Here is a 22,477-nt window from a genome sequence, read left to right as displayed (position 1 = left end):
TTCAGTCTTGCAGGCTAAACCCTTTCTCTGAGAGCCCAGGATACAAAGCTACAGCACAAATAATGGAAGTTTAATGTTGAGTTTTCTGTCTCTTTAAGCATTTCTAATGATTAGAATATAAATACAAGCTTGTTTTTTCTGTGCTCAATTTGAAAAACATGGATAAGAAATACTTTACAAAAAAGATAAAGATGAATGAAGTGTTGAAATAAAAAAATATACGGCCAGATTATGAATTTTGCGTTATGAGCTGTGTGGTACTAACGTGCAGTTTTTTCTCACCGATCACTTACCTACAGTGCTGGTATTAAGGGTTTTTACAAACCCGGCGCTAAAAGACAAAATGTGAGCGTAGAGCAAACTTGTGCTCCATACCGCACTTCAATACCAGCGCTGCTTAAGTCAGCGGTGAGCTGGTTGTACGTGCTTGTGCACGATTTCCCCATAGACATCAATGGGGAGAGCCGGCTGAGAAAAAGTCTAACACCTGTCAAAAAGCAGCGTAAAGCTCAGTAACGCAGCCCCATTGATTCCTATGGGGAAACTAAAGTTATGTTTACACCTAACACCCTAACATGAACCCCGAGTCTAAACACCCCTAATCTTACACTTATTAACCCCTAATCTGCCGCCCCAGACATTGCCGACACCTGCATTATACTTATTAACCCCTAATCTGCCGTTCGGACATCGCCGCCACCTACACTATATTTATTAACCCCTAATCTGCTGCCCCCAACATCGCCGCCACCTACATTATATTTATTTACACCCAATCTGCCGCCCTCAATGTCGCTGCAACCTACCTACACTTATTAACCCCTAATCTGCCGCCCCCAACGTTGCCGCCACTATACTAAATTTATTAACCCCTAAACCTAAGTCGTCTAACCCTAACACCCCCTAACTTAAATATAATTTAAATAAATCTAAATAAAAATTACTATTATTACCTAAATAATTCCTATTTAAAACTAAATACTTACCTATAAAATAAACCCTAAGCTAGCTACAATATAGCTAATAGTTACATTGTAGCTAGCTTAGGGTTTATTTTTATTTTACAGGCAAGTTTGTATTTATTTTAACTAGGTAGAATAGTTATTAACCCTTTAAGGACACAGCTTTCAGTTTGCTCAATTGTTTTATGACGGAAAAATTCTGTCATATGTCCTTAAGAGGTTAAATAATTATTAACTATTTACTAACTACCTAGCTAAAATAAATACAAATTTACCTGTAAAGTAAAACCTAACCTAAGTTACACTAACACCTATCACTACAGTACAATTAAATAAATTACCTAAATTAAATACAATTAAATTACAAAAAACAAACAAACACTAAATTACAGAAAATAAAAAACAAATTGCAAGATATTTAAACTAATTACACCTAATCTAAAAGCTCCCCCAAAATAAAAAAAAAACTCTAGCCTAAACTAAACTATCAATAGCCCTTAAAAGGGCCTTTTGCGGGGCATTGCCCCAAAGAAATTGGCTCTTTGACCTGTAAAAAAAAAAAATATATAAACAACCCCCCCAACAGTAAAACCCACCACCCAACCCCCCAAATAAAAGCCTAACTAAAAAAAACTAAGCTCCCCATTGCCCTGAAAAGGGCATTTGGATGTGCATTGGCCTTAAAAGGGCATTTAGCTCTATTGCAGTCCCAAAGCCCTAACCTAAAAAATAAACCCACCCAATACACCTTTAAAAAAATCCTAACGCTAACCCCCGAAGATTCACTTACTGGGAGAAGTCTTCATCCAAGCGACAAGATGTCCTCAACGAAGCCGGCAGAAGTGGTCCTCCAGACGGGAAGAAGTGGTCCTCAAAATGGGCAGAAGTCTTCATCCAGATGGCATCTTCTATCTTCATCCTTCCGGCACAGAGTGGGTCCATCTTCAAGAAATCCGACGCGGAGCATCCTCATCATCCGATGGACTAACGACGAATGAAGGTACCTTTAAATGACATCATCCAAGATGGCGGCATCCCTTAGATTCCGATTGGCTGATAGAATTATATCAGCCAATCGGAATTAAGGTAGAAAAGTTTGTCGGATGAAGAGGATGCTCCGTGTCGGATGTCTTGAAGATGGACCCGCTACGCGCCGGAAGGATGAAGATAGAAGATGCCGTCTGGATGAAGACTTCTGCCCATCTGGAGGACCACTTCTGCTGGCTTCGTGGAGGACATCTTGCCGCTTGGATGAAGACTTCTCCCGGTAAGTGAATCTTCGGGGGTTAGTGTTTTTTTAAGGGTGTATTGGGTGGGTTTATTTTTAGGTTAGGGCTTTGGGCCTGCAATAGAGCTAAATGCCCTTTTATGGGCAATGCCCATCCAAATGCTCTTTTCAGGGCAATGGGGAGCTTAGGTTTTTTTAGTTAGGCTTTTATATGGGGGGTTGGTTGTGTGGGTGGTGGGTTTTACTGTTGGGGTGGTGGTTTGTATTTTTTTTTACAGGTAAAAGAGCTGATTTCTTTGGGGCAATGCCCCGCAAAAGACCCTTTTAAGGGCTATTGATAGTTTAGTTTAGGCTTGGGGTATTTTTTTATTTTGGGGGGGCTTTTTTATTTTGATAGGGCTATTAGATTAAGTGTAATTAGTTTAAATATCTTGTCATTTGTTTTTTATTTTCTGTAATTTAGTATTTTTTTTGTGATTTAGCTAATTTAATTTAATTTATTTAATTGTATTTAATGTAGGTAATTGATTTAATTGTAGTGTAGTGTTAGGTGTTAGTGTAACTTAGGTTTTTTTTACAGGTAAATTTGTATTTATTTTAGCTAGGTAGTTATTAAATAGTTAATAACTATTTAATAACTATTCTACCTAGTTAAAATAAATACAAACTTTCCTGTAAAATAAAAATAAACCCTAAGCTAGCTACAATGTAACTATTAGTTATATTGTAGCTATCTTAGGGTTTCTTTTATAGGTAAGTATTTAGTTTTAAATAGGAATAATTTAGATAATAATTGTAGGTTTTATTTAGATTTATTTAAATTTTATTTAAGTTAGGGGGTGTTAGGGTTAGGGTTAGACTTAAGTTTAGAGGTTAATAAATTTAGAAAAGTGGCTGCGACGTTGGGGGGTGGCAGATTAGAGGTTAATAAGTGTAGGTAGGTTGCGGCTACATTGGGGGCGGCAGATTAGGGGTTAATAAATATAATGCAGGTGGTGGCGATGTTGGGGGCAGCAGATTAGGGGTTAATAAATATAATGTAGGTGGCGGCGATGTCCGGAGCGGCAGATTAGGGGTTAATAAGTATAATGTAGGTGGCGGCGATGTTAGTGGCGGTAAATTAGGGGTTAATAATATTTAAAGGGACAGTCTAGTCCAAAAAAAACTTTCATGATTCAGATAGGGCATGTAATTTTAAACAATTTTCCAATTTACTTTTATCACCAATTTGTCTTTGTTCTCTTGGTATTCTTATTTGAAAGCTTAACTTAGGAGGTTCATATGCTAATTTCTTAGACCTTGAAGGCCGCCTCTTAAGAATGCATTTTAACAGGTTTTTCACCACTTGAGGGTGTTCATGTTTTTCATAAAGATAACACTGTGCTCGTGCACGTGAAGTTACCTGGGAGCCATCACTGATTGGCTAAACTGCAAGTCTGTCAAAAGAACAAATAAAGGGGCAGTGTGCAGAGGCTTAGATACAAGATAATCACAGAGGTAAAAAATATATAACTATAACAGTGTTGGTTATGCAAAACTGGGGAATGGGTAATAAAGGGATTATCTATCTTTTAAAACAATATTCTGGAGTAGACTGTCCCTTTAACTAGTGTTTGTGAGGCGGGAGTGCGGCAGTTTAGGGGTCAATATGTTTATTCGAGTGGCTGCGATGACCGGAGCGGCAGATTAGGGGTTAAAAATTTTATTATAGTGTTTGCGATGCGGGAGGGCCTCGGTTTAGGGGTTAATAGGTAGTTTATAAGTGTTAGTGTACTTTTTAGCACTTTAGTTATGAGTTTTATGCTACAACGTTGTAGTGTAAAACTCATACTACTGACTTTAAAATGCGTTAGGAATCTTGGAGGTAGAGGGTGTACCGCTCACTTTTTGGCCTCCCAGGACAAACTCGTAATATCAGCACTATGGAAGTCCCATAGAAAAAAGACTTTACAAACTTTACGTAAGTCGGTTTGCGGTAAGGCCAAAGAAGTGTGCGGTGCCCCTAAACCTGCAAGACTCGTAATAGCAGCGGTAGTGAAAAAGCAGCGTTAGGACCTGTTAACACTGCTTTTTCAGCTTAACGCAAAACTCGTAATCTAGCCGATTGCTTTTTTAACAATGTAAGAGCATCCACAATCTGTGTGTGTTGTGTTGGCCTAAGAAATGCACATGCTAAGACATTTTATATACAATAACCTATGACTTTGATATGTTAACGTTCATTTTTGTATTTATTTCCTTTGCACTATAGGAAAACTCCTCAATAGCTATTTCTACCATAATTGTATTACATCTCAACTCAGTGTACCCAGCTCGTTTACATTATAATCAAATAGAGTTGGTGATAGAAAATATTTATATACAACTTATGTGCTTTTTTGCTTTGTTTTCTTTGACATTTAAATCCAATGGAAGCCCTCTCATTTTTTTTTTTATTAAATAGAAAGACAAAATAGAGCATGCACTTTTAAACAACTTTCAAATTTACTTCTATTATCAAGTATGATCCATGCTTTTGGTATCCTTTGTTGAAGAGTAAACCTTGTTTGGCTCATATGGGCTTAGGAGAGTGCATGTGTAATTAGCACAATATGGCAGCAGTGCTTACAATATTATTGTTGCAAACACTTCTGCTGAAGACACACTCTTGAGCTCTAGGCCCTGGTGTTAAAAGCATCATCATAACAGCAGTATTTTATAAAGGGAACCAGATTGCGACCGAGATTGGCTGTAAAATATTATAAAATCAGTGTTTAAAGGAACATGAAACCCAAAACATTTCTTTCATGATTCAGAGAATACAATGTTAAATAACATTCCAATTTACTTCTCTTATCTAATTTGCTTCATTCTTTAGATATTCTTTGTTAAGGAAATAGCAATGCACATGAGTGAGCCAATCACACAAGACATCTATGAACAGCCACCAATCAGCAGCTACTGAGCCTATTTAGGTATGCTTTTTAACAAAGGATATCAAGAGAATGAAATAGCAATGCACATGAGTGAGCCAATCACACAAGACATCTATGAACAGCCACCAATCAGCAGCTACTGAGCCTATTTAGGTATGCTTTTTAACAAAGGATATCAAGAGAATGAAACTAATTAGATAATATAAGTAAATTGGAACGTTTTTTAAAATTGCATGGGTTGTGGGTTTCATGTCCCTTTAACCCCTTAACGACCAAGGACGTGCCAGGCACGTCCTACAAAAAACGGTCATTCATGACTAAGGACGTTAAAGGGACAAGGTATGGAGCTCAATTTTGCTCTACGCTCAATTCTTGCCTTTTAACGCCGGGTTTATAAAAACCTGTAATACCAGCGCTGTAGGTAAGTGAGCGGTGACAATAACATGCAAGTTAGTACCACACCCCTCATAACGCAAAACTTGTAATCTAGCTGTTACTTAGAAGCTCTCAGTTTAGCTCTGTTGAAAAGGTAGTTAGAAAGCCCACTGCAAGTGGGAAATAAGACACTCCCCCCTCACCCTTCTTTTGCATATGAAAAGACCCTTTACTTAAACAGGAGCAAGCTGGAGTAGGTAGTCGAGCGTATTCTCATAAAACTTTGGGGGTTGATTAGGAGTCTGAAATTCAGAGCAATGTTATTTAAAAATAAGCAAAACTATACATTTAAAAAAAAAAAACAACTTTATGGCCTATATAAATAGATCATCTACAAAACATTTATGCAAAGAAAAAATGAGTCTATAATGTCCCTTTAATAGTGATGGGAGTGTGTATGTTTCCTTTACTCCCTAATGACAATGGCAAGATTTCACAAACTCACATGTGAGTGCTTGTGTCTGCTATTACTGCCAGAGTGTGTGTGTGTGCCTATCTATCCCTGCCTGTGTGCATGTATCTGCCTATTACTACCTGAGTGTGCATGTCTCTATCTATTACTGCCTGTGTGTGCGTATGCCTATCTATTCCTGCCTGTGTGTACGCCTATCTATCCCTGCCTGTGTGTGCATGTCTCTTTCTATTACTTCCTGTTTGTGCATGTCTCTGTCTATTACTTCCTGTGTGTGCATGTCTCTGTCTATTACTGCCTGTGAGTGCATGTATCTGTCTATTACTTCCTGTGTGTGCATGTCTCTGTCTATTACTGCCTGTGAGTGCTTGTCTGTCTATTACTGTCTGTGTGTGCATATCTCTGTCTATTACTGCCTGTGAGTGCATGTCTCTGTCTATTACTGCCTGTGAGTGCATGTCTCTGTCTATTACTGCCTGTGAGTGCATGTCTCTGTCTGTTACTGCCTGTGAGTGCATGTCTCTGTCTATTACTGAGTGCATATCTCTGTCTATTACTGCCTGTGTGTAAATGTCTTTGTCTATTAGTGTCTGTGAGTGCATGTCTCAGTCTATTACTGCCTGTGAGCGCATGTCGCTGTCTGTTACTGCCTGTGAGTGCATGTCTCTGTCTGTTACTGCCTGTGAGTGCATGTCTCTGTCTGTTACTGCCTGTGAGTGCATGTCTCTGTCTATTACTGAGTGCATATCTCTGTCTATTACTGCCTGTGTGTAAATGTCTTTGTCTATTAGTGTCTGTGAGTGCATGTCTCAGTCTATTACTGCCTGTGAGCGCATGTCGCTGTCTGTTACTGCCTGTGTGTGCATGTCTCTGTCTATTACTGCCTGTGAGTGCATGTCTCTGTCTATTACTGCCTGTGAGTGCATGTCTCTGTCTATTACTGTCTGTGAGTGCATGTCTATGTCTATTACTGTCTGTGAGTGCATGTCTATGTCTATTACTGTCTGTGAGTGCATGTCTATGTCTATTACTGTCTGTGTGTAAATGTCTTTGTCTATTACTGCCTGTGTATAGAATATTTGAAAAATAAACAGCTATTACAGTTCTTTATAAAATTATTTATGTGCAAAAATCTCATAGACTTTAATAGTGAATTTTGTAAAAAAATTGTTATAACTTTTCTAAATAATTGTAATAGACCCCTAAATATGTTACAAATACACCCAGTGACATATTGCAATCCTTTAGAAAATCTTACCTGATGACTTTTTTGCAAAGATCAACTTTAAAGTCTATTGGAAGTTTTCTAGATACATTTTGGATAAGAATTTAAAGGGATTGATATGCATTAAACAAATAAATATGCATAGCTATGAGAAAAGTATAAATATAATGGCAATTAGTAAAAGATAAAGATATTTTTAGATGATATCAATATATTTGGAAAAAACATTGTAGTAGAAAATGACATATTTAAAGGGATAGGAAAGTCAAAATTAAACTTTCATAATTCAGGAAACAGCAAAAAAATGTAAGACAATTCTATTATTCTTGTTCTCTTGGTATGCATTGTTGAAAAGCACATGTACATATCCTTAGCAGCAGCAATGCACTACTAGGAGCTAACTGGTGGTTTGGCTGCAATACACATTTGTCTCTTGTCATTTGCTCACCAGATGTGTTCAGTTAGGTCCCAGTAGTCAGGGCCGGATTAAGCTGCAGGGATACCGGGAAAAATCCCGGTGGGTCGGCAGCTGCACATAGTGTGTGGTGTGGAGAGCAAGCAGTGAGTGTGAGCACAGCACAGGCAGCACCGCAGCACATTGTGAAGGAGCCGAGCGCAGGTGGCCGTTACTTTGCCCTCAAATTGTATTTATTGTTGTAACATGATGTAGTTTTAATACGCATCACTGTATTAAAACTACATCATGTCAAAATAATAAATAAAATCGGGCCGCCGGTTAGCCCCACCCACCTTTACCACCCAGTGTGACATCATCATGGGCAGCGGGTCAGGTGGAGAAGAACTTGTCGATGTGCTGTTTAGACTAGTACATCCCCTCCCCCCCGATTTGACTCTTTCTGAGCCTCCGCTGTAGTAGCAGATAAGATTCTACCCCTGGGCAGCCCTGTGCTTTAGGACAGGGTAATGGCATGGTGTGTATCCAATATTGTTGCATTGGATGGTTGCGGCCATGTGGTATGTGACCTAGCAAACACAGTCTCGCCTTTACTTGACGTCATAGGGATAACGGAGCAGCTGACCTAGTAAAGAGAAACAGTGTAGGGGCTGGAGCGTTTCCCTCCCATAAGCAGTGGATGATGCCTGGCCCTGAGCGAGTACACAGTGAGGGTTTACTATATTGAGAGGAGCAATTCCCTGCAGTATTAGTTCACAGAATTTTTTATTTAAATTTAATTTGATATATTACAGATAATCATCATTTCATTAATGTCATCCAAACACAGAGAGAATAAAAAAACAGTTGAAGCAAAATAAAAATAAATCAAAGGGGAGAGTGAGAAGTGTATCCCATACTGTTGCTACTATAGTGTAGCTGCTGTGATGTGTAATCAAGTGGTAGTACTTGACCTCAAGAAACGAGTAAAAGTTTAAGATCCCATCCCTACATCCCAATCAATCACAGAAATTAAATGCAGTTCAGCTGTAATTAATATTTTTCCTTAAACTGGGTGTGTGGTACATCGCCTAAAACAATATACATTTTGCAAGTAATAATTTTATATATGGGTATGTTAAGGGGGTGGGGCTAGAGGGGGCAGGGCTTGGCTGGAGGGGTCTATACACATTTCCAGGGTCGGTCTGATTTCCAAGTCCGGCCCTGCCAGTAGTGCACTGCTGCTTTGGAGCTGACCTCTAAATAACAGAGTGACATGCAAGGTCTAGGAGGGGGACTTTAGAATCTGTGAGGGGGCGCTTTTTGGAATTTTGCCCTGGAAGACAGATTCTCTAGAAACGGCCCTGGTTCTAACTCCGCTAGAAGTAAGTTTTTGCACACGTTAGGTAGCGTTTGTATTACAAGTTGAAAGTAAACTGTTTTTGCTTGCATGCTAACCTAAGGCACGTAAAAAGCTGAATTTAATATTTTGCGCGTGAAAACGTATTCCCCCATAGTAGTCAATGGAGCAAAAAAGTGGAAAAAACACCTACTCACGTGCAAACCCGATCGCATATTCTCATGTGTCCTAACCTGACATGAAAATATGAATATTTCACATTCCAGTGTTAATCACATAGAAGAATATGTTTTATTTATTCATAAATACATATTTCTATATATATCTGATAGTGTTTTGGTAAATATATATTTATACCTATATATATATATATATATATATATATATATATATATATATATATATATATATATACAGGGAGTGCAGAATTATTAGGCAAGTTGTATTTTTGAGGATTAATTTTATTATTGAACAACAACCATGTTCTCAATGAACCCAAAAAACTCATTAATATCAAAGCTGAATAGTTTTGGAAGTAGTTTTTAGTTTGTTTTTAGTTATAGCTATTTTAGGGGGATATCTGTGTGTGCAGGTGACTATTACTGTGCATAATTATTAGGCAACTTAACAACAAACAAATATATACCCATTTCAATTATTTATTTTTACCAGTGAAACCAATATAACATCTCAACATTCACAAATATACATTTCTGACATTCAAAAACAAAACAAAAACAAATCAGTGACCAATATAGCCACCTTTCTTTGCAAGGACACTCAAAAGCCTGCCATCCATGGCTTCTGTCAGTGTTTTGATCTGTTCACCATCAACATTGCGTGCAGCAGCAACCACAGCCTCCCAGACACTGTTCAGAGAGGTGTACTGTTTTCCCTCCTTGTAAATCTCACATTTGATGATGGACCACAGGTTCTCAATGGGGTTCAGATCAGGTGAACAAGGAGGCCATGTCATTAGATTTTCTTCTTTTATACCCTTTCTTGCCAGCCACGCTGTGGAGTACTTGGATGCGTGTGATGGAGCATTGTCCTGCATGAAAATCATGTTTTTCTTGAAGGATGCAGACTTATTCCTGTACCACTGCTTGAAGAAGGTGTCTTCCAGAAACTGGCAGTAGGACTGGGAGTTGAGCTTGACTCCATCCTCAACCCGAAAAGGCCCCACAAGCTCATCTTTGATGATACCAGCCCAAACCAGTACTCCACCTCCATCTTGCTGGCGTCTGAGTCGGACTGGAGCTCTCTGCCCTTTACCAATCCAGCCACGGGCCCATCCATCTGGCCCATCAAGACTCACTCTCATTTCATCAGTCCATAAAACCGTAGAAAAATCAGTCTTGAGATATTTCTTGGCCCAGTCTTGACGTTTCAGCTTGTGTGTCTTGTTCAGTGGTGGTCATCTTTCAGCCTTTCTTACCTTGGCCATGTCTCTGAGTATTGCACACCTTGTGCTTTTGGGCACTCCAGTGATGTTGCAGCTCTGAAATATGGCCAAACTGGTGGCAAGTGGCATCTTGGCAGCTGCACGTTTGACTTTTCTCAGTTCATGGGCAGTTATTTTGCACCTTGGTTTTTCCACACGCTTCTTGCGACCCTGTTGACTATTTTGAATGAAACGCTTGATTGTTCGATGATCACGCTTCAGAAGCTTTGCAATTTTAAGAGTGCTGCATCCCTCTGCAAGATATCTCACTATTTTTGACTTTTCTGAGCCTGTCAAGTCCTTCTTTTGACCCATTTTGCCAAAGGAAAGGAAGTTGCCTAATAATTATGCACACCTGATATAGGGTGTTGATGTCATTAGACCACACCCCTTCTCATTACAGAGATGCACATCACCTAATATGCTTAGTTGGTAGTAGGCTTTCGAGCCTATACAGCTTGGAGTAAGACAACATGCATAATATTATATTAATATATGGGTCAAAAGAAGGACTTGACAGGCTGAAATGTATATTTGTGAATGTTGAGATGTTATATTGGTTTCACTGGTAAAAATAAATAATTGAAATGGGTATATATTTGTTTTTTGTTAAGTTGCCTAATAATTATGCACAGTAATAGTCACCTGCACACACAGATATCCCCCTAAAATAGCTATAACTAAAAACTATTTCCAAAACTATTCAGCTTTGATATTAATGAGTTTTTGTGGGTTCATTGAGAACATGGTTGTTGCTCAATAATAAAATTAATCCTCAAAAATACAACTTGCCTAATAATTCTGCACTCCCTGTATATATATTGTGACAGGAACACTTTTAAGGGCACAAATGCAGCACAGGACAATCCACTGTAGTTTAAAAGGCTTTATTTTTCACAGCAATAACAAACAGGCAGTTCATTTTCAAAAGAGGGACATCCGTCCTCTGCAGCAAAGTTAAGTACTTTTAAATGTGTCCCAGCACTTCACAGCATTCCACAAGTGCTTTGTAAAAATAATGTCCTTTTACAGTTCACAGGAACAAAAGTCTTTTACACAGTGTAACAAACACACACACCAGCTTCTGTAGCTGTATATCTCTCTCTCAAGGCCTAAGTGAGGCTGCTATTTAAACTCTCACAACTTCTAATTAGCCACACCTGTGATTAACTGCTGGACAGCTTCACAGCTGTCTGGGATAATCAAATACACACTCTTTCTCCCTGGGGTTTTAACTGAAAGGAGAAATAGCATGTACAATGCCTGGTCTTAAATATCTTCCATTTATAACCAGGCCTTGCTTTCTGTCACATATCCTCCCCCCCAGCTCACACCCAGTGGGTTGAGCGACCATGGACATCAATGAATGTACCCGAGACAAACCATCAGCATTGCCCTGCAAAAGACCGGCCCTGTGCTCAACAGTAAAATTGAAGGGTTGCAAGCTAAGAAAACACCTAGTAACCCTTGAATTTGTTTCCTTATTCTGACTCATCCATGTGAGAGGAGCATGATCCGTTATTAACTTAAATTTTCTTCCCAACAGATAGTACCTAAGGGTCTCTAAAGCCCACTTAATGGCAAGGCATTCTTTCTCCACTATAGAATAGTTTTTTTCCTGTGAAATAAGTTTTCTGCTCAGGAAAAGGACAGGATGCTCTTCTCCCTGACACTCCTGCGAGAGAACTGCTCCTAAACCAACATCAGAGGCATCTGTCTGTACAATAAAATCTTTAGCGAAATTGGGGGTTACCAAAACTGGATGGGCACAAAGGGCATCTTTCAAATGCTTAAAAGCTTGTTCTGCTTCTGGGGACCATTTTATCATAATTGGGGCCCTTGCTTTTGTAAGATCTGTCAAGGGTGCCGCAATTGTAGCGAAATTCGGGATAAACCTTCTATAATAACTAGTTATCCCAATAAATGCTCTTACTTGTTTTTTAGTTAGAGGCTGTGGCCAGTTCTGTATGGCCTCTACTTTTGTTGTCTGAGGTTTAACTAATCCTCTACCAATAGTATAACCCAAGTACTTAGCTTCCTGTAAACCAACCGTACATTTTGCAGGATTGGCAGTTAACCCAGCGGACCGTATTGCATCAAGTACTGCTTGAACTTTTGGAAGATGGGATTCCCAATCTGTACTATAAATTATAACATCATCCAAATATGCTGCCGCATAACGAACATGGGGTTTCAGAATTCTATCCATCATCCTCTGGAATGTTGCCAGGGCCCCATGTAAACCAAATGGCAACACCGTATACTGAAATAAGCCCTCTGGGGTTGAAAAAGCTGTCTTTTCCTTTGCTTGACTAGTGAGAGGCACCTGCCAATACCCTTTCGTTAAATCAATTGTAGTGAGATAACGTGCTTTTCCTAGCCTTTCTATTAACTCATCTACTCTAGGCATTGGGTAGGTGTCAAATTTGGAAACACAATTAAGCTTACGAAAGTCATTACAGAACCTTAATGAACCATCCGGCTTTGGAACAAGCACAATTGGACTGTTCCACTCACTTTGTGATTCCTCAATTACCCCAAGCTTTAACATTTTTTCTACCTCCAGTTTAATAGCCTTTCTACGAGCCTCAGGGACCCTATAGGGTTTAAGGCAGACCTTCTTCCCTGGTTCTGTTATTATGTCATGCTTAATAACATTAGTTTTTCCCGGTACCACAGAAAAAACCTCTTTGTTTATTCTAATAAAATCCTTGACCTCTCGCTTCTGATGTACAGATAGGGTTTCTGATATATTTACCTCTGGTTCAGTGACAGGGAGTTCTGTAGGTTTTAAGGCAACTAAAACTTCCCTATCTTTCCAAGGTTTTAACAGATTTATATGGTATATTTGCTCAGGTTTCCTTCTCCCTGGCTGACTTACTTTGTAATTAACATCACCCACTTTCTCAATTATCTCATATGGGCCTTGCCAAGTTGCCAAGAATTTATTTTCAACTGTAGGGACCAGAGCTAACACCCTATCCCTAGGTTGAAACACCCTGGCTCTAGCATTACGGTTGTAGCTGTACTTTTGTGCTTCCTGTGCTTTTCCCATATGTTCCCTTACAATGGGCATGACAGCTTCCATACGATCCTGCATTTGGGAAATATGTTCAATAATACTTCGATAAGGTGTTGTCTCTTGCTCCCAAGTCTCTTTAACTATATCTAGTAATCCCCTGGGATGCCGCCCATATAACAGTTCAAATGGGGAAAAACCTGTAGAAGCCTGGGGAACCTCCCTGATAGAGAACATTAAATAGGGTAACAGAAGGTCCCAATTTCTCCCATCTGTGTCAATTACCTTTCTTAGCATACTTTTGAGAGTTTTGTTAAACCTTTCTACTAAACCCTCAGTCTGAGGGTGATATACTGAGGTCCTTAGTTGTTTTATGCCAAACAACTTACACAATTCTTTTGTAACCCTGGACATAAATGGAGTTCCTTGGTCTGTCAAAATTTCCTTAGGTATCCCGACCCTGCTAAACATTAGCATGAGTTCTTTTGCTATGGACTTTGCAGAGCTGTTACGAAGGGGAACTGCCTCAGGATAACGTGTAGCATAATCAAGGATTACCAGTATATACTGATGTCCTCTAGCAGATTTAACCAGCGGACCCACCAGGTCCATAGCAATTCTTTCAAAAGGCACATCAATTATAGGCAAGGGCACTAAAGGGTTACGAAAATCTTTAGCAGGAGCTGTAAGTTGACACTTAGGGCATGAAGCACAATAATCCTTGATGGCTACAAATATCCCTGGCCAATAAAACCTTCTAAGAACTCTCTCTTTGGTTTTCTCAACTCCCAAATGCCCCCCTAGAATGTGGTTATGTGCAATATTTAATACAGTGTTTCTAAAAGTCTGGGGCACCAAAAGTTGTTTAACAATGTCTGTTCCTTTCTTCTCTACACTATATACCAAATCATTAACTGCTTCAAAATAAGGATAGGGTAATACATTTCCTGGCTGTGTCACAACATCATTTATAACCCTGATATTATTTCTTGCCTCTACCAATGTTGGATCCTCCCATTGGGCTTTTTTAAAATTACCAGGGCCACCAACCAGATCTATCAAATCATCAATATTTTCTGAGCTAGTACTTGGTACTTCATTACTCTGAGAAGGTTGATCACCTACTAATACAGGCATAGGGCAATAAATCTTATTTTTCTCCTTTTCAATGGAACCCCCTTCAAAATCAGTTTCAGAGAAAGGAAATACATAAATATCAGAAGTTTGACATATTTCTGGAGATTCCCATAACTCCAGAAATTTTGGAAAATCTCTCCCTATCACCACCTCATGGGCTAAATTTGGTACTACACCAACACAATATTTTAATTTACCACACTGAGTCTCCATCTCCACCTCAGCTGTAGGATATTCCCGTTTATCTCCATGAACACAGATTATTCCCATTTTTTCCCCATAATCTAATACTGCATCTGGTACTAAAGATTTAGCCACTAGTGTGACCATACTTCCTGAATCAAGCAAAGCCCTAGACACTTTACCATTAACCGTCACAGTACACCAATGGGAATCATTATTAACAGAGCTGTTGCTATTAGACAATAGTGAATGTGCAACATTACAGTCCATAAATTCATCTTTATCACAGTCTCTAGCAATATGCCCAACCTCATTACATTTAAAACATCTTACAGGTTGGTTATATTTAAATGTTTCCTTAATTCCTGGGGAAATGTCTCTGGTGTTTTGCCTATACACCTGCTGCTCTCTTATCCCCTTTATCCCCTGAACAGTCTTACCAGTTCTTGTAGAGCTCTGGGACTTGGGATTGTGGGACTGATCCATTGAAGATTGTTGCAAAACTTCTCCTGAAGCTATAAATCTTTCGACCAATACAATCAACTGATCCGCTGTTTGAGGATCACCTTGATTAACCCACCGCCGCAGGGAAGCAGGTAATCCACGCTGAAACCGGTCCATCACCAGTAGTTCCACTATTTTGGTAGCCAAATTAACCTCTGGTTGCAGCCACTTCCTGGCAAGGTGTATAAGGTCGAACATCTGGGATCTTGCAGTATTATGAGATGAAAACATCCAGGAATGGAATCTTTGTGCACGGACTGCCGAAAGTCACCCCCAGGCGTGCAAGGATTTCTGCTTTCAATTTCTCATAGTCACTGGCTTGTGCTGGCTCTAAATCAAAGTAGGCCTTCTGAGGTTCACCACTAAGAAATGGCGCAAGTATACTCGCCCACTCCACTGTCGGCCATTTTTCTCTTTCTGCTGTGCGTTCAAATGCCAAAAGATACGCCTCAACATCATCAGCTGCTGTCATTTTTTGAAGATAATGACTAGCCCTTATTACTCTGGAACCTTGGCTGCCACCAACATATTCAGAGTTCAGTCTTTCTGATATGGCTTGAACCTCTCGTTGCAGAGTCTGTGTAGTACTTTGCTGCTCCTCCCGGGTCTTCCTGAATGTCTCAGCTTGCACAGCAGCCATCTGTTGTATCAACAATTCAGTGTTCTCCTTCTGTGATTTAGCCAGCAGCATAGCACTCTCTGACTGGGCCAAGACCAACTGTTGCAGTGCTGCACTATTTTCAGCAGCTTTTCTGTATAGCATTAGAATGGATCAAAGCTTTAATGACTTCCTCCATGTTGCTTGCAGATTATTATGCCCACAGACATACAACGTGGTTGCCCGGATTCTCCACCAAGTGTGACAGGAACACTTTTAACCACGGTCTTCTAGGGCACAAATGCAACACAGGACAATCTACTGTAGTTTAAAAGGCTTTATTTTTCACAGCAATAACAAACAGGCAGTTCTTTTTCAAAAGATGGAAATCCTTCCTCTGCAGCAAAGTTAAGTACTTTTAAATGTGTCCCAGCACTTCACAGCATTCCACAAGTGCTTTGTAAAAATAATGTCCTTTTACAGTTCACAGGAACATAAGTCTTTTACACAGTGTAACAAACACACACACCAGCTTCTGTAGCTGTATATCTCTCTCTCAAGGCCTAAGTGAGGCTGCTATTTAAACCCTCACAACTTCTAATTAGCCACACCTGTGATTAACTGCTGGACAGCTTCACAGCTGTCTGGGATAATCAAATACACACTCTTTCTCCCTGGGGTTTTAACTGAAAGGAGAAATAGCATGTACAATGCCTGGTCTTAAATATCTTCCATTTATAACCAGGCCTTGCTTTCTGTCACAATATATATATATATATATATAAAGATGTACAGTATATATGTATATATATATATATATATATATATATATGTATATTAATATATATATATTAATATATATATATATATATATATATATATATATATATATATATATATATATCTCTTTAGACATATATATGTATGCATAGTTTTTTTTTAAAAATTATTAGATGCTGTTGTTATGTAACTGTATTTTGTAATGTATTTTTGATTTTATTTGTGACATTTGTAAGAGTGGTAAACCCGATGCAAGTAACTTAGCACTCCACTCCACAATTTTACTTGTGTTTTATTTTTGTATTTTTTGTTTGTATAAATAGTTACAATTACACTTTTTAAAATGTAGATTGCTAAAAAAAATGTTTAACTTTTACATAAATAGCTTAATGGAAACAAAGTTGAAAGCATCACAAATGTTTTCCTTGAAAATTATACTTGATTATGTTTCCCTCTTTCATCAACAATACATGACATCATCAAGAATGTGTATGGGAACAATTGCTTTTCCATAACCAAATAAAATTACTGTCAAAACAACTTTAAAATAAAAATATTGTTTTGTTTTCATCTTAAATCTTCTTAAAATAATGGGGTAAAATGTGCTGATACTGCATTAACTAACTATTTGCTTAATAAAGAACAGGGAATAAAAACGCATAAGATATATATAATGATACTATTAATGTTATAGATATAGAATAGAAAGACAAATAAACATGGAACAAAAGCAACATAAAATAATGTGCAAAAGCAGAGAAGTGCTAAAGAAGATTGACAATGAAATATTGTAGAAAGTTATGTTATTAAAATGACTGGTGGTAGTTAAAGGGACATGAAAAAATTAGATTGTCAAAAAATATTTGTAATTATGCAGCATAGTAAAAATAATATCATTGATTGCATTATTATTTTCCCTTTCCTGTTTTTTTAAGTTTTGATAATTAGAAAGGCAAACTGCAGACTTCATAAGCCGAACCCCAACTGGCCTCTGGCCCAGCAAAGGAGACCAGTTAAAGAACCAGATTTTATGCAAGATTACAGGGTTAGATTACAAGTAGAGCACACACAAAAATATTAGTGCTATTGTGCACTAACAAAGCTCGAGCGCAATCAGGCACTTTTATTTTTGTGCTCATATTGCAAGTTAAAAGTAATATTTTAGCTCTTTAGTGAAAATCTAAAGCGCCCTAATGTCTGCATGTCAGATAGTGCGAGTGCACTAAATCTCTCACATCCTCCTAACAGAGTTCTATGGGGTGAGCTGAAAACCTCATGCTGCCTGGCGCACAAGCACTAAGCTGAAGGTGCACTTAGTTCTTTTTTAACTATGATTTCATTTTGTAATAAAAAAACACTGCACACATACATACATATGTACACACACATACATACATATGTACACACACACACATACATATGTACACACACATACATACATATGTACACACACACATACATATGTACACACACATACATACATATGTACACACACATACATATGTACACACACACATACATATGTACACACATACATACATAGGTACACACACAAATACATATGTACACACACACACACATACATATTTACACATACATACATATGTACACACACACACACACACATATGTACACACACATACATATGTACACACTCATACACATGTACACACACATACATACATATGTACACACACACACACATACATACATATGTACACACACATACACACACATATGTACACACACATACATATGTACACACACATACATATGTACACACACATACATACATATGTAAACACACACATACATATGTACACATACATATGTACACACACATACATATGTACACACACATACATAAATACACACACATACATACATATGTACACACATACATACATATGTACACACATACATATGTGCATGCATACATATGTGCACACATACATATGTACACACACATACATATGTGCACACACACACATACATATGTACACACACATACATACCTATGTACATACACATACATACCTATGTACATACATATGTACACACACATACATATGTACACACACATACATACATATGTACACACACATACATAAGTACACACACATATGTACATACACATACATACATATGTACACACACACACACATATATGTACATACACATACATACATATGTACATACATATGTACACACACACACATACATGTACATACACATACATACATATGTACATACATATGTACACACACATACATATGTATACACACATACATAAGTAGACGCACATAGATAAGTACACACACATAGATACATATGTACACTCACACATACATACATATGTACACACACATACATATGTACACACACACATACATACACATGTACACACACATACATACATACATACATATGTACACACATTCATACATAAGTACACTCAAACATACATATGTACACATACATACATACATACATATGTACACACATACATACATACATACATACATACATACATATGTACACACACAAATACAGTATCTCACAAAAGTGAGTACACCCCTCACATTTTTGTAAATATTTTATTATATCTTTTCATGTGACAACACTGAAGAAATGACACTTTGCTACAATGTAAAGTAGTGAGTGTACAGCCTGTATAACAGTGTAAATTTGTTGTCCCTTCAAAATAACTCAACACACAGCCATTAATGTCTAAACCATTGGCAACAAAAGTGAGTACACCCCTAAGTGGAAATATCCAAATTGTGCCCAAAGTTTCAATATTTTGTTTGGCCACCACTATTCTCCAGCACTGCCTTAACCCTCTTGGGCATGGAATTCACCAGAGCTTCACAGGTTACCACTGGAGTTCTCTTCCACTCCTCCATGACGACATCATGGAGCTGGTGATTGTTAGAGACCTTGCGCTCCCCCACCTTCTGTTTGAGGATGCTCCACAGATGCTTAATAGGGTTAAGGTCTAGTCCATCACCTTTACCCTCAGCTTCTTTAGCAAGGCAGTGGTCATTTTGGAGGTGTGTTTGGGGTCGTTATCATGTTGGAATACTGCCCTGCGGCCCAGTCTCCAAAGGGAGGGGATCATACTCTGCTTCAGTATGTCACAGTACATATTGCCATTCATGGTTCCCTCAATGAACTGTAGCTCCCCAGTGCCGGCAGCACTCATGCAGGCCCAGACCATGACACTCCCACCACCATGCTTCACTGTAGGCAAGACACACTTGTCTTTGTATTCTTCACCTGGTTGCCACCACACACGCTTGACACCATCTGAACCAAATAAGTTTATCTTGGTCTCATCGGACCACAGGACATGGTTCCAGTAATCCATGTCCTTAGTCTGCTTGTCTTCAGCAAACTGTTTGCAGGCTTTCTTCTGCATCATCTTTAGAAGAGGCTTACTTCTGGGACGACAGCCATACAGACCAATTTGATGCAGTGTGCGGGGTATGGTCTGAGCACTGACAGGCTGACCCCCCACCCCTTCAACCTCTGCAGCAATGCTGGCAGAACTCATTCGTATATGTCCCAAAGAAATCTTCTGGATATGACGCTGAGCACATGCACACAATTTATTTGGTCGACCATGGCGAGGCCTATTCTGAGTGAAACCTGAAACCTGTCTTGTAAAACCGCTGTATGATCTTGCCCACCATGCTGCAGCTTAGTTTCAGGGTCTTGGCAATCTTCTTATAGCCTAGGCCATCTTTATGTAGAGCAACATTATTATTTTTTTCACATCCTCAGAGAGTTCTTTGTCATGAGGTGCCATGTTAAACTTACACTGACCAGTATGAGAGAGTGTAAAAGCGATAAAACGAAATTTAACACACCTGCTCCCCATTCACACCTGAGGCCTTGTACACTAGCGAGTCACATGAAACAGGGAAAGAAAAATGGCTTATTGGGCCCAATTTGGACATTTCCACTTAGGGGTGTATTCACTTTTGTTGCCAAGGGTTTAGACATCAATGGCTGTGTGTTGAGTTATTTTGAGGGGACTGCAAATTTACACTGTTATACAGGCTGTACAATAACTACTTTTCATTGTAGCAAAGTGTAATTTCTTCAGTCACATGAAAACAAATAATAAAATATTTACAAAAATGTGAGGGGTGTACTCACTTTTGTGAGATACTGTACATATGTACACACATACATACATATGTACACACACACATACATACATATGGAAACATACATACATATGTACACACATACATACATATGTACACACACATACATACATTTGTACACACACATACATACAACACACACATACATACATATGTACACACATACATACATGCATACATACATATGTACACACACATACAGTATCTCACAAAAGTGAGTACACCCCTCACATTTTTGTAAATATTTTATTACATCTTTTCATGTGACAACACTGAAGAAATGACACTTTGCTACAATGTAAAGTAGTGAGTGTACAGCCTGTATAACAGTGTAAATTTGCTGTCCCTTTAAAATAACTCGACACACAGCCATTAATGTCTAAACCATTGGCAAGAAAAGTGAGTTCACCCCTAAGTGGAAATATCCAAATTGGGCCCAAAGTTTCAATATTTTGTTTGGCCACCATTATTTTCCAGCACTGCCTTAACCCTCTTGGGCATGGAGTTCACTAAAGCTTCACAAGTTGCCACTGGAGTCCTCTTCCACTCCTCCATGACAACATCATGGAGCTGGTGGATGTTAGAGACCTTGCGCTCCCCCACCTTCTGTTTGAGGATGCCCCACAGATGCTCAATAGGGTTAAGGTCTGGAGACATGCTTGACCAGTCCATCACCTTTACTCTCAGCTTCTTTAGCAAGGCAGTGGTCATCTTGGAGGTGTGTTTGGGGTCATTATCATGTTGGAATACTGCCCTGCAGCCCAGTCTCCGAAGGGAGGGGATCATACTCTGCTTCAGTATGTCACAGTACATGTTGCCATTCATGGTTCCCTCAATGAACTGTAGCTCCCCAGTGCCGGCAGCACTCATGCAGGCCCAGACCATGACACTCACACCACCATGCTTCACTGTAGGCAAGACACACTTGTCTTTGTACTCTTCACCTGATTGCCACCACATATGCTTGACACCATCTGAACCAAATAAGTTTATCTTGGTCTCATCTGACCACAGGACATGGTTCCAGTAATCCATGTCCTTAGTCTGCTTGTCTTCAGCAAACTATTTGCGGGCTTTCTTCTGCATCATCTTTAGAAGAGGCTTCCTTCTGTGACGACAGCCATACAAACCAATTTGATGCAGTGTGCGGCGTATGGTCTGAGCACTGACAGGCTGACCCCCCACCCCTTCAACCTCTGCAGCAATGCTGGCAGCACTCATTCGTATATTTTCCCAAAGACAACATCTGGATATGACGCTGAGCACGTGCACACAATTTATTTGGTTGACCATGGCGAGGCCTTTTCTGAGTGAAACCTGTCCTGTGAAACTGCTGTATAATCTTGCCCACCATGCTGCAGCTTAGTTTCAGGGTCTTGGCAATCTTCTTATAGCCTAGGCCATCTTTAAGTAGAGCAACAATTATTTTTTTCAGATCCTCAGAGAGTTCTTTGCCATGAAGTGCCATGTTGAACTACCACTGACCAGTATCTATCTATCTATCTATCTATCTATCTATCTATCTATTGGGTACTTATAGAGCACAAACTAATCACCCGTGAGGGTCTCAAGGCGCTAAGGGAAAGCAGATAGGAGGAGGGGGGGAGGGGATGGTCTTTCAGTCGAAGAGCCAGGTTTTGAGGTCCTTTCTGAACTTTGCAAGGGAGGTGGATTGTCTGAGGTGCAGTGGGTGGGTGTTCCATGTC

This window comes from Bombina bombina, chromosome 2 (genome assembly GCF_027579735.1).
Source record: "Bombina bombina isolate aBomBom1 chromosome 2, aBomBom1.pri, whole genome shotgun sequence".
Taxonomy (NCBI): domain Eukaryota; kingdom Metazoa; phylum Chordata; class Amphibia; order Anura; family Bombinatoridae; genus Bombina; species Bombina bombina.
The sequence above is the reverse complement of the archived record's forward strand: the minus strand, read 5'-3'. Positions refer to the sequence as shown.